A 13,624-nucleotide genomic window follows, 5' to 3' on the forward strand; every position below is an offset into this window, starting at 1 on the left:
GGGGGCACACTCGGTGCTGGTGCGGGGGCAGCTGAGTCCCTGCGCTCTGACCAGCCAGCGGGCCACACCTCTCGGGGCCTGTATTTCCTCTTCTGTACAAGGGAGACTTACAAGCTGCTCTCCAGCTTCTCGTGAGGAGTCTGACCCCATAGCCACAGGTGGGGCAACCCCTCCTGATGGAACCTTACTCTGACAAAGCAGGACTTGGGAAAGGATCGAGTCGATACACAAGTGTGTTCAGCGTGTGAACACGCACCAAGCTATACACTTAAGTGTGCTCTTCCGTCTGTAGAGTGTATGTCGGTGAAACGCTCAACCGCCAAAGGCCTCAGGAAAAAAATTGAGAGGCTCCAAAACCATAGCTGAGCTAAATGTAAGATTTTAGTCCTAGAGGAAGCCCCTCCGGTCGGTCACATCCAGCTCCGGTGTCTTCTTTCGGCATGTGCGTGTGACGGTGTGAAAACAGTCCTGTGTAGACTTTTCTCCCCGAAGCAAGGGTTTAAGGGGTACATTTCTGCAACAACAGAGGCGGGGAGAATCAGTCTGGGAGGGCTGTAATGAGAGGAGCCAGGGGGCGTTCACGGGGCCCCGGGCAGACACAGCGGGCAGAGCGAACACCGAGTCAGATGGGGTCGGTGACACAGAGATCGATTCGGGCTTCAGAGGGCGGGAAGGGTGGGAGGTCCTCCGCACACACTCAGGGGTGAGCCTCGGCTAATCGGACTAACCATTGATCTTTTCCTCCTGATCCAGGAAGTGCTGCGATACTGACCTTGAAGGCTCAGAGACGTGTGTTTAGGCCACAGGGAGGTCGACAGCTGCCACCCCAGCCACAGTGGAATTTCTAGGGTTTCGGTAGGGCAGGGCAGGCGGCTTGGGGAGCTGGTGTCCAGGCCTCTATCGTTTACAAGGACAAGGACCGGGGCCTAGAGGACTTTCTGTTTCACATCTGCTTCTCCACTCCAGAATATTTGTGTTCCTGCCGTCTTGGCCAGGCTTCAGACGGGGCTCCCGGGCTGGCGTGTGGCAATGCAGGGAGTCCCGCGTGCACCAAGGACAGCTTGTTCCTGTGAGCTTATCTGCAGCTCGGTGTGTGGGTCCCAACCGACAATGCCCTATGCAGCGCTGAGAGTGTCTAGCAGGCCCGCCAAGTCTAGCAAATCCGTCCGTATACCCTTGTGGTCCTCAGAGCTCTAGGGACGTACCAGCGTGTGGCCAGGAGCAAACACTTGGGATCTTTACTTCTCATTCAGTGGGCAGCAGGGAGGGGGGCTGACCTGCGTCAGCCAGGGATCCTTCAGCATATACCCGCGGAGTGCTGCTCCGGGCCGGGTCCTCACTTGGGGAAAACAGAGAGAGACCCTCTACCTCAAGGGTCTCAGTTGGGGGCAGCCCTCAGGACAGGTGCAAATACCTACACCCAAGACCCAAAGTGGCCCCATTAGGAGAGGGCATGCTGAGTCAAAGGGGAGTCCTAGGTAGGACTGCTACGTGACACGTGGGGCGGAGCAGGGCACTGAATAAAGAGGGCGCAGGGGGACTTGGAGGTTGGGCTGGGCTTGGAAAGGCAGGGGTGGGGAGGATTTTCCAGGCCAAGGACCAGGGGGTAAGTAAAGGCATAACGGGGGGCAGAGCAGATACGGGGCCAGGGCAAGGCCTGAACTGTGTTGAGGAGACCACGGCAGGAAGGCAAGCAGCGTGGGCACAGCGGAGGAACACCAGGAGGCTCACAACACACTCCATGTTCCTGAAGCCTGGACACCCCGGGGATGGCAACGGGTGCAATCCTTCCAGACACACTTCTCTTTGCAGCTCCTCCCCAGGCTTCCTTCTCTCCAGACGGAGCAGCCCAGAGCCTGGCTAGCCACCCCTGTCTCCATGGGGAGCATGGAGGTGGGTCCAGGAGACAGAGAGACTCCTTCCCCACCTGCAGGGAGGGGAAGGCTGAGTCTGCATCAGCACCTCACGCTGCCCTCCCGCCGGAGGCCTCAGAGAAGCATCGGAGAGAGAGGACGCCTCCTGTCGTGGGCAAAATCATCTTCAGAGTGATGGAGTCACCCCACCGAGGTTGTGCCGACAGCAGCATGCAACGGCACAGAGAGCCCTCCGCTCCCCGCAGAGCCGATCCCGTCCAGCTTGAGGCGCTTTCCCAGGGCAGTCAGAATACAGAGCAGCCAGCCTGTTCCCCGCAACCTCATTCTTCTGGAAACCAGACGGGAGGCGCAGAAAGAAGTCTCCATAAAGCAAAAAGGAATGAGAGCTGGAGACCACTCAGCTGTGGCAGCCGTGGCCTTTTGGTCCCAGTAGCTGTCCCCCTCTGTTCCATGGGCCACTCTGAATAGAAACTACATTTCAGAGCATTTCTTGCAGTAGATATGGCCATGTGACTAACATCTAGTCAACAGGTGAGTGCCACATCAAAGACATGGTCTGATAGGAAATGGATGTGCCTTTCTCCTTCCCTTTTTCTCCCGCCTGGAGGAGAATGTGGATATAATGGCTGGAACTGGAGCAGCCATATTGGACCATGAGGTAATCTTGGGATTGAAGCGATACAGAAAAGCAACAAGACAGAAGGATACCATAGCTCCTCGAGCCCATGAAGCTGCTATGCCGGCCTTAGGTCACCTATCTCTGGATATTTCTATGAAAAGAAGTAGCCTTGTATTTTGTTTAAGCCATTTGCCATATTGAATTTCTCTGGTACTAACAGTCAAACTTAATACTATTTTTTCAAGATGCAAATCCACCCTCCTCCAAGAAACATGCCCGGAACTCCGCAGTGAGAACCAGCCTCTCCTTTGCCTGTCTCGCTGTCCTAACATTGGTCATGATGAATAGTAAAGCACAGACACTGTCCCTTCACACATAGGAATTAGGCATTGCCTGTCTTCGGCGCACCAACCCTAGGTAGGTATCACCGTCAGCGTGCCACAGGAGGCCCCGAGGGGTAAATGGTTTTCTGGTTGGGCAATACTCTTCAGTTGAAATAGGAATTATTAGTGCCTGTGTCCCCCTCCCCTCCTGCCCTGGGGCTCCTCTGTGGCCCAGCAGGGGCTGATTCGACTCTGATTTCCTCCAGGGCCGAGGGCCCCATCCACAGCAGGCTCTTGGAGAATTTGTACCAAATTGATTTGCTGTAAATGCAGCAAGTTCTCTTCCATCCGAAGATATCGATTTCTTCTAAACAGCAATTCTCGGTTTGACATTCTCTAAGAAAGGGAGGAAAACTACAAGGAAAGCAAAGAGCTTGGTCCTTTTGGGGGCATCCGTGGCCTGTAGAGGCCAGGTGGCCCGGGCTTGGCAGCGCATGGAAGGGTCTGTCCCCCGCACCCCCCAGCCCCTGCCCCCCCCATCACCCCCCTACCCCAGGGCTGAGCTTCTGCAACAGAGCTGCGGCTGGGAGAGAAAAGCATCAGAGGAGGGGCCTCTGAAGCCCCGGGGTTGGGGCTCGGTGAGGATCCTACCCAGCTCCCCACCTCGGGTGGGGGACATGAGGAGCCCCAGGAAGGCAAAGAAAGGAGCTGTTACCAAAGCCAGACTGTTTTTGCAAGTATGACTTCATGAAACCTCACAGCGTTCCCCCAAGTTTGGGTGGCAGGCAATTTCATCTTTCAATGGGGATAAAGAGCTGAGGAAGGAGAAAGAAAATGAAATCTTGCTCCCCTTCTATGAGGAAAAACCACTGCCCCAGATTTGTAATGACCCTACACAGGGAGGGACCCAGGAGTCTGCTCTGTGACGGAAATAGCTGCGCTCGTCCCCCACATGCAACAACCGCCCTGCACTGGGCTCGAAGGCCATCGAGTCCAGCCCGCCCGACAATACTCTGAGGACCGAGGCAGGCCCTGCCCCTTTCAGCAGAGGAGGAACTGGAAACGCAGAGGGGAAGTGACTTGCCCAGGGTCACACAGCACCAAAACTAGAGGCCAGACGTCCCTCCCACTGCCTGCAACTCCTGTAGGGAACCTTGCAGATGAACCTGGACAGAGCCGTCCACTCCCTCTGCTCACCAGTCCGCAAATCCCCGGTGCTACCTCCTGCTGGACCCAAAATGCAGGCCACAGGGGAGAGGGGAGGGAGGTGCTGGACTGAGCCCCAGCCAGCTCTATCCCTGTGAATGGGAGCCTGGGCCCCACGAATCACCCCAGGCCCGTGAAGTGCTACAGACCAGAGGGCCTAGCAGAAAGTGAGGATACTGAGGCCCACCGAAGGCACGGGACTTGCCCAAGGTCACCCAGCAAGGACAGTGGGGAAACCAGGAGTACAGCTGCTTCTTCGTGTTAGCAATGGAGGAGGGGCATTGTCTGGAAATGGGGCACCCCTTTCCAGGCACAGATGTAACTTGGGATTTTGGACCCCTCTTCTGACACGCTCCTATTGACAAGGAGTCACTTCAGAGACCGGCTTCCCTGGGGAGACAGTGTGGTGCTCCTGTCCTTGGCTACTCCCTTGCCCTCCCCCAGAAAGTCCTAACTATCTCTTCAAGACCACTTCCTCCAAGGGGCTGCCGTTTATCCTCTGTCCCCCACACTCCTCCACTACCTGGGACACCCTGCCTGCGCCTTGCATGGCCCTTGTTTGTGTCACATAGAATCACTGACCCAGGTCTCAGCCCTCTGGCCATTGGGTGCTCCTCAGGGCATGACCCCCATGCCTGGGTCCCCCAGGTTCCTCAGGTGGAGTGAGGGAAGTTGTAGTGGCTCCCTGGTGGAATGAGGCGAGCCAGGGCTGTGGGACGCTGGACCAGACTCTGCTCAGTCCCCTTGGTTACACACTCTGGGCCTGGGGCGGCAGTCCCTCGGAGGGCGCTCTTGAAGGCCGGAGGAATGGGGAGGACGGGCCAGCCTCTCAGAGGTGCTCTAGGCCAGGTCATTCCCTGAGGAGTTTGCCGAACCCAGGGGAAGGGTCCATGAAACAACCCAAGGGTCAGTATTCCAGTGACTGTATCTGCAGCCCCCCTTCTTTTTAAAAAAAATTATTTATTTGAGAGAGTGCCCATGCGCATGGTGGGGGGTGGGGCAGAGGGAGAGGGAGAAGCAGACACCCCACTGAGCGGGCAGCCCAACCACTGGGGCTTGACGTGGGGCTCATTGCGGGACTTGATCCCAGGATACCGGGATCATGACCTGAGCCGAAGGCAGACACTCAACCGACTGAGCCACCCAGGTGCCCTTAGCTGCAGCCCAGTGGGAAGGCTTCAGATGCCCCCAGGAAAGACCCTTCCACCCCATTCTTCCAAGAAGAGGTGCCAGTCAGACCCCAGTACCCCCACATGGGCCTTCCTGAGCTGCCCTGCATTCTGTCCTGGGGTGATGGGCTTGGCCCCAGTGGCCACCACCTTGTCTGGTCACACTGAGCAGTGTCCAGGCACAGAGCAGTGGAATGCCCTCCCCAAAATTCATGGCCCCTCTGGGCTCCCACCTGCCCACTCCTCTTGATAGATAGATGTGTGTAATTTAAATAAAGAGTACAATAAAGCCAACTGCAATGAGTAATGTTAAAACTAATGAGGGCCATCAGTCAAAAGGAGCACTCTCCCTCTTGTGTCTTAAAGGAGTCACTGTCCAGGTGAGGGCCAGAGGGCTGGCCACTCAGCAATCTGAGAACTGGACAGCCAACCTGGGGCGGGCACCTCCCCCTCGCTCCCCCTCAGCCCTTCTCTGCCCTTCCAGATGGTTCCAAATGCAAGTTTTGAGGGCTGTGAAAATGCTTGAAATGCGGGGCCACACCACCTAGATTAAAGAGGTTGTTGATTAAATTTTATACTATCTTCAGCTCACAACTTCCTCAAAAGTAGCTCCCAGGACCACAGTATCTAAACGCCTTTGAACATGAACTTCACTCCTTGCATTTCCCCTCCATGGTGTTTCAGCAGGATTTCTACAACAGCATCTTTACCACACGGCCCTCCCCAGCCCTGCCCCCTCCCGCTTGGAAGCGCCTCTCCTGCCACCAGAGAGACCTTTTTGAAATTCTAGTGGGGCCTTTGCTCCTCACCAGACCCTCCGGTGGGTGGCTCTCCTGGCCCCCGGAGCGGACTCTCATTACACACCACCATGAGCTGGGAACTTGAATAACACTTCCTTGCTCAAGCCCCGCCCAGGCCAAATCAATCAGAATTTGGGGGAAGGACACTGGTCCTCTTTTTAAAAGCCCCTAGGTAATTCAAACATGCCGCCTAAGTATAGAGCTGCTGGTCTCAAGGGTGAAGTAGAGGGGAAACTCCTCTACAGTTGAACGGCAGCTAACAAATCCCGAAGGAATCAGAGAATTAGTCGATCACCATTTGCCACCAGTGACAGAACTGACACCAGCCCAGCGAGTCAACAGAGGCTCCAAGCACTGGGGCTGAGGCTGTGGGGGAAAGGACATTCACACAGTCTCAAGGATCTCCCCACACATTAGTCATTATTTACAAAGGGGAAAGGAGACCTTTCCATTAGAGCGAGTTGGCTGATTCACCTGAAGCAAGTTATTAAACTCAGTACCACCAACAGTGACCCGTTCACATCACTTGCCTCCAGCCGTGATAGGAAGGTAGGGACGCATCAGCAGCTATGTTCACGGGGATCTATTCGGAAGAATCCAGACCATGGGCCTTCTACAAAACAGCTGGCCCAGGAGGTGGGATGCCAGGGAGGTGGTGAGTTCAAGGAGCAGGGCCTCGCGCTGGCACCAGGACAGCGTAAGCCCTGGGGGCGTGCAGAAGTCACGGGGGAAGGCTCCGGACCTCACAGGGTGCGGGCCAGGGGAGGCTGGCAGCCTTATTTAGATCTGAGAAGACAACTCGGCTGACCTCAGAGTTATTCTGGGATGCCCTGGCTCCCTCCAAAAGGGTGCCCTAGAGGCCTCCAAGAGTGAGTGGTGAGGCTGTGGGGTCTGGGTCCGGGCCTGCCTGCCCTTGCGACAGCTACTGTCCTTTGTCACCACCCCCTCCCCACCTCCTCAGCTTGAGCCCAGGACCCAACACACACCAAAGCCCCACGTGTGTCCTCCCAGCCACTTGCTCACCCCAGCTGTTGGCTAGCTGAGGAAGATGAAGTTGACCCAGAAACTTTCTAAAGTGACCCTTTGGTCCCATCCCCATGTGCCTTCCCCTCAAAATTCTGACATTCGGAATTTGGGGAGAGGAAAATCTGATGCACTCACATTCAGGTCGGCCAGCATTGGGCCTTTGCAAGCTTTGTGTTTTGCTCTTTTGATCTCCTTAGATCTCTTTCTTATGCTGCCTCTATAATTACTCCCTGCGTGAAACACTGTAGGGGCTAGACAGGTACTTTCCCTACGTAGGAGAGCAAACGCTAGGACCCCAGGTCATGGCCAAGGACAGAGTGCAGGGAGAAGGAGGCCAATCTAATGGGGTCCTGTGGAGACATGGAAGCAGCTGCCTTCGCCAGCACCCACCAAGCCTGACCTCCCTCGCTGGTGGTCGGGGTGGCTCGGGACTAGGGCGGAGTGAGGGAGACCATACTCAGGACGTGGAGCGGCCTGCTCTGTCGAGAGAGCACTAGATCTGGAGTCAGGAGCCTTGCAGTCCAGTCCTGTCTCAGCTTCTGGCTTTCACACCCTGAAGGGATCATTTCTCTCCTCTGCTTTCTCTGTTGGTGAGGCAAGAAGCTTGGGCCGGCAAGGTAACATATAGAATTAGAATAGAATACTTATATTTTATTGGTTATTTTTATTATATATTTATCATATATTTTATTATATACTATATTATATATAATCATATTATTTATATCACATATTATTTATGATTTATTTTGTGTATGATCATTATTTTGTGTAAAATCATATTATTAATTATTTAAAATTGTGTAAAATCATATTATTTATAATCACATACGATTGCAGATAGTATATGCATTATTACATGATATAGGATATGAGAGTGGTGCTCTCGGGCTTTAAATTCTGTGTTTCTTATTCTATGTCAGCTTCTTCAGAGCCCCTTGGCCCCGGCCTCGCTTCTGATCTTGGGGAACAACTCAAGCAGGGGGCCCCCACCCACCACATCTAACCTAGCGGGCCGGTCTTGCTCTCACCGGGAAGGCTGGCCACCTGTGAGGGAAGCACAACTCCATGCAGGTCTTTCCTTTCTGGGTGGGTTGGGGGGGACCACACATGACCTGAAAAACCACCTCAAGGCCCTTCTCACCCACCTACTTCCCCAAGCCTCCTGGGCGTAGGGGCAGTGTCTCCCAGTCTATCCTCCCCCTCCCGCAGTCCCGTGGGCCTCTCCCAACAGCCCCCCTCCCCAGCACTTGCTCGCTCCACCCCTCTAGCTGCTAGGCCTTTATTTAGCCGGGTGGCTGCCCCCGTCTTTCTCATGTAAGGTGTGTCCCTGGGTTTCCCCTGCCCCTAGAAAGCAGGGAAAGAGGAGGGCTGGGGGCTTCAGTGCTTGTGCCCGCTCACGGCGCTCAAACCAGCAGGGGTAGGCTCCCGCATGCACCTGCTCCGCCCCGCCTCCCCTGCCCCCAGCCCCTTCAGAGGGGAGGAGCTCAGGGTTCCCCGGGCTTGGTCATTTCAGCCCCGACTGCAGGAGCTAGCGGACAGCAGGCCTGGGTTCTGGACTGTCCTGGCTTCTAACTTCCCGTGTGACCCGGACAGGTCCTTTTCCAGAGGCCTGCGTGTTTCCCATCTGCAGAATGTGAGGGCCTTAGGCCAGAACGGTCATCCTGAGAACGTGGTCGCAGGAGGAGCCTCAGCAGCACCTGGGAGCTCGTTAGAAATGCAGCTTCTCAGGCCCCTCCCTGGATCCACTGAGTCAGAAACGCCAGGGGTTGGGCGTCCAGCAATCTGTTTCAACACACCTCCAGGTGATCCGCGTTTGAAAACCACCGCACTAGCGGACATCTGCAGTGGGCACCCTGAGGAGTGCTCACGCCCCCTGCCGAGGGGGACTGCGTCCCATTCCTGCTGCAGGGAGCACCCCCAGAAGACCGCCCTCCTCTCTCAGCCCTCGCGGCCTTGGCCTGGGCTGAAGAAAGCTGCCTGCGGGAAGTCTCGCCTCCTTCCAGGGCATCCCATAGTAGGTGGGGGATCCACTTAGATCTCTAAACGTCTGGCCTCTCACCGCAGCACAGGACAATGCTGAAGGTTTCCCCGGCTCCAGATGGCCTCAACTTCTGCCTTTGTGCCAGCCGGCGTCCTTCCCTTCCCTCCCACACACGTTGCTCCCAGGAGCTCCCCGGTACGTGTGTGCCCTGCATGTCGACCTTCATCTCGGGTCCACTTCCCAGAGAACCCAACCAGACACAGCCTCGAAGGCTCTGACACCTTCAGCGGCAGGATCTTCGCCACCACGACAGCGTCTCGGGCACTCACTATGTGCGGAGCCCGGCGCTGGAACCCCAAGTGCCTCATTCTGCTCAGTTCCCAAGACCGCCCTGGGGTCCGCCTTACACGGAGGCTCAGAGGGGTAAAACTGAGGGTCCGGGCTGGACTGCCTGGTGCTGGGTCACTCTTCCAGCCACCGAGCTTCCGTCTGCCTCACCTCCTGTCCCCCAGGGAGGCCCACATGCAGGACAATCAGTAGGATGGAGTGGGGGTGTAGAGAAAGCGGGGTGAAGAGCAGGGCCCCAGAAACTCCTTGAGACACTCAGGGAAGTGCCAGGCTGACTCCAGGCTTCCCACAGTAACCCCGAGCCAGCAGCCAGGGCTCCCGGGCCACACAGCCCACCTCCAAGAACCAACGGTCGGAGGGGAAGGAAGCACGTACATGTCTCACACAAGGCAACTGTGAGCAGCGCCAGAAGGAGGAAGGGAAGGAGCAAGGAGAAGCTGAGGGGGAGGGGGACGTCCTGGGGGACAGCAGACTGCCACCAAGGAAGAGCAAATACTTGGTGAGCTGGAAGTGTGGGCTGGCAGCGGAGGAAGGCCACAGCCAGGCCACGGAGCGGCCACGGCTCAGACATGGGCCAGAGCCCCCAGAGCCCTCAGGGGCCAGCCGTGCTGAGTGGCTGAGTGGGGGAGCTTGCCCGGGCCCAGAAGCAGCAGGGACAGCTGCAGCTCTTGCCCCAAAAGGAAGAATGAACACAAATAAAGCCCAGGCCTCCCTACCTTCCTGGGAGACGTGGAGTGGGGAGCAAAGGGCGGAGGCCTCAGCGTCAGACGCTGCGGGCCACAGCTCCCCTCTGCCCCTTGCTGGCTCTGCGGCTCTGAGCGAGTACTTCAACGTCGCTAAGCCTCATGCTCCTTATCTGCGAAATGTGTGCGGTTTTGCGTCAGGTGTACATACCATGATACAGGTAAAAAGCACCTGGAAGAGCGTAGGCCCACGACGTCTGTCCCTCCTGTTCCAGTGCACCCTGTGGCCAATGGCTTGGAAATGAACGCGAAAGGCCTACAACGACCGCTGGAACCAGGCAGGTCATGTTGAACGGCCCCTCCATGCAAAAGGTTCTTATCCATCCCTCATAAGAATTGGTGTTTGGACAATTCACTGCAAACACCAATTCTTTAAAAAGGCCTCTGTCGTGAAATCAACGTGGCCTGTCCTAGAATAACGAGACCTGGTTCTCTCCTGCAGGACCGCTCCGAGCAGCAGGACACGCTGAGCAGCACTGCGGGTCTCCAAGGAAGGGACCCAGTGTGGGAATATTCCAACATTTGCCCAAGGAACCTTCCAACTTCTGCCCACAAAATCCTTTCTCTTCTTTTTAAATAGCCATTCACTCTCTCATGTTCTGAGAGACGCTGATCTAAGTTCATTCCAGCAGGTTACAGATGGCCAGCTGAAGCCCAGAGTGATAAACAAAATACTCAGGGTCACTCCGAAACAGAGCTGGGGTCTTCGCCATTTCAAGGGGCCCAGAAAATGGCGGGAGGCGTTTCCTGACAGCTGCTTGAGCAAGATGGGGACATCGACTCATACCGCACTCTACTGACCCCACTGCACCCAAGTTCACACTGTCTCATTACAGAGCTCCTGGCAGGTCTGGTCCACTCATAACCTATTGCACCAGTATCTGCCCAAGTTTCTTACCAGCAACTTCTGTATCATCTCAGCTGTGTCCCTAGCTCCCTCCCAGCCCAGCTGCCAGCAAAGATTCCACAAGGAGAAGGGAAAGTGTGTCTGTGAGGGAGCTACTAGCCTGTGGTGCTAGGGGCCGGGGGTGGCCGAGAAATGGCCAGGGACAGCTTGACACCAAGGCCACTTATGGGCGTGAAGGGAATAGAAGGCATCCTCTTCCCTCGGCACGGGACGCTTTACTTGTGCTGGCAACAAGCACGGGGACATGCCCCGCATCTCAAAGCAAGCTGTTGGTTCTCCAGCTCAGGCAAGACTCAGCAGACTGATAATCCTGTCCCACTCAGAGCAGACACTTGGCAGAGGCCCGAGTCCAGCCGTCCACATGCTGCTCCGCTGTCCCGCCACCGGGAACACAAGTCTTCGGGCCCCAGTGACCTTCAGAGAGGGGGCTTCCAGCCATACAGCCAATTACCCTGCCAGCCGGCCAGCCACCCATCCGTCTGTCCATCCAAAAGAACTAGGCTCCCTTTACTCTCCCCTCTCTCTTCCCGGCCACACGTGGGGCTCCGTCTGGGAACTGACCAGCTCCTGGAGCAAACCACAAATCGAGTCCCTGCCACAGTGTGTGTTTCCACTAAGCCACTTTATGCCATCTCTGGGGCCTCCTCCCAGGCCCTCTCCCTCCCTGGTGCCGCCGCTTGCCCATGGGATGTCCAGTGCGGCCTCCAGTAGCACTTCCGACAGGACTCGGAGATGAACACTGGGAAGGGGAGAAGAGCGGAGAGCTGGGAGTGGAAGGGTGTTCATGGGATCCTGGTCCTACAGTTATTCATAGAGGAGACTCCTTCCTGGAAGTAGGCAGATCGTCTAGAACGGGCACCCGAAGACGCTCGGGTTTAGAGAGACTATGGTTCCCAGTGCTGTAAGTTGTGGAGGAAAGGGAGGGAGATGGGCTTGGGAATCCAGAAGCTCAGCGCTGTCAGGGACACGTAGGCCAGCCATCTCAGCTGCTATCTGCTGGTGGGCTTGCATCTCGTGTCCTCTCACAAGAGGTTGTGCAGCCTCTGCTGGCATACCTCCTGTGATGGGTAGCTCACTACCTTTCTAAGCAGCTCTTTCCCACTCCTCCTGCGCGTGAGGGTTGCCCATCCAGGTCCCACTAAGCAGAGCCATTAGAACATCTGAGGGTATTCCCCCAACCAGATACTGGGAGTTTTATGCAAAACAATTGTCACGGGGACTGTCAAGTCCCTGGAATTCATGAAGCTTTATGAGAGGAAGAATGTGAACAGCAGAGAGTCATTAAATGGGGACACAGACGGAGCTTTCCTTCCACGAGTGTTTACTTCTGGGCCTCCACCCATTTCCCCCCAGATCTGCCCTGATGCCAAGTCCTCGCAGTTTCCCAGCGCTCTCCCTCCCCTCCCTCCTTCGGCCCTTACTGGGATTCTGTAAGGAGGGCAACTCTCGGCCTCTGTCCTCCCTTCCATCTTGCTCCCCAAACCCACGGGTGCCATTTTTCCTCTGTGTGGAGATGTGGCATGGTTTTCAGTCATGCCATCAAACAGCAGAGATTCAATGAGCACCCACAACGTGTCAGGTGCTGTGTCGGGTGCTAGGACCACAAGGAGGCCCGAGACCCGCCTACCAAGAGTGTGGAGACTGCAGGCAGAGCCGGACAACTGAAGAGGCAGTAGGATTACCGTGGTGTCTATGCAATGAAGCCCTGGGCCCCGTGTGACCCAGTCTCAGCCATTTGTGGCATCCCGTGAAACCTACCCCAGTCGTCGGGACTAAATAAAAGAGCAAGGTCAATCTGTATTTGTGTTACTTGAGAAAGAGTAAAGGCGACCCCATTCACAACCGTCACCACATTACGCTCTCCGCAAAATCCCCTCACTCCTGAACATGACAGCCCCTCGTGCTCCGAGACCCTCCCTCACAACTCTTCTAGACACAGACCTAGCACTCCTCTTTCCTCTTCCCGTCTTCCAGCCCCACAGCCCCTGGCCAAGGGGTCCCTGCCTCCCTCGAAGGCCAGGCCAGGGGCTGCTCCGAGTCAGAGGCCCCAGGCGCTAACCCTAACAGAGGAGCACAGGCGTCTACACGTGGGCAGCTTGCGTGTGGTGCCAGATGGCAGGACAGGCCCCCGAGCAGGACTCAGGCTGACCACGAAGCTTCTGGCAGTACCGTGCGGCACTGGAGACTGGGGACAGGCTGAGGTGCAAGGGAGGGAGGGTGTCTAGGGCCTTGGGAGTACTTTCCTATGGCTTATCTCGTCTACTGCTCACAGCCGTCCTGGGAGGGCGGCAAGGCCAGGAGCTGGCTGAACTCTCCCCAGGTCACAGGCATGCCCCCGCTGGCCAAGGTCAATGTGATACCACTCGTGGAGAGCAGCCCCGACTCGGGCCTCATGTTTTGGAGGACTCCGATTGATCACGGGTCCACGTGTGTGTCCACACAGAGACGCGAACATGAACACAGCCACGCAGAGAAAGCGAGGGCTCGTACTGGCGAGAACGGGGAGGGTGCTGTGGGCGCCACTTAGGCAGAACGGTGGGATCCAGCAGCGTTCTTGGATGTACCACACAAGGCAGCTCTTACCAGGTCCACGAGGAATAGGATAAAGTCGCAGGATCGTGGGGT

Source organism: Ursus americanus, chromosome 4 (assembly GCF_024610735.1).
Source record: "Ursus americanus isolate L20-20 chromosome 4, mUrsAme1.1.p, whole genome shotgun sequence".
Taxonomy (NCBI): Eukaryota; Metazoa; Chordata; class Mammalia; order Carnivora; family Ursidae; genus Ursus; species Ursus americanus.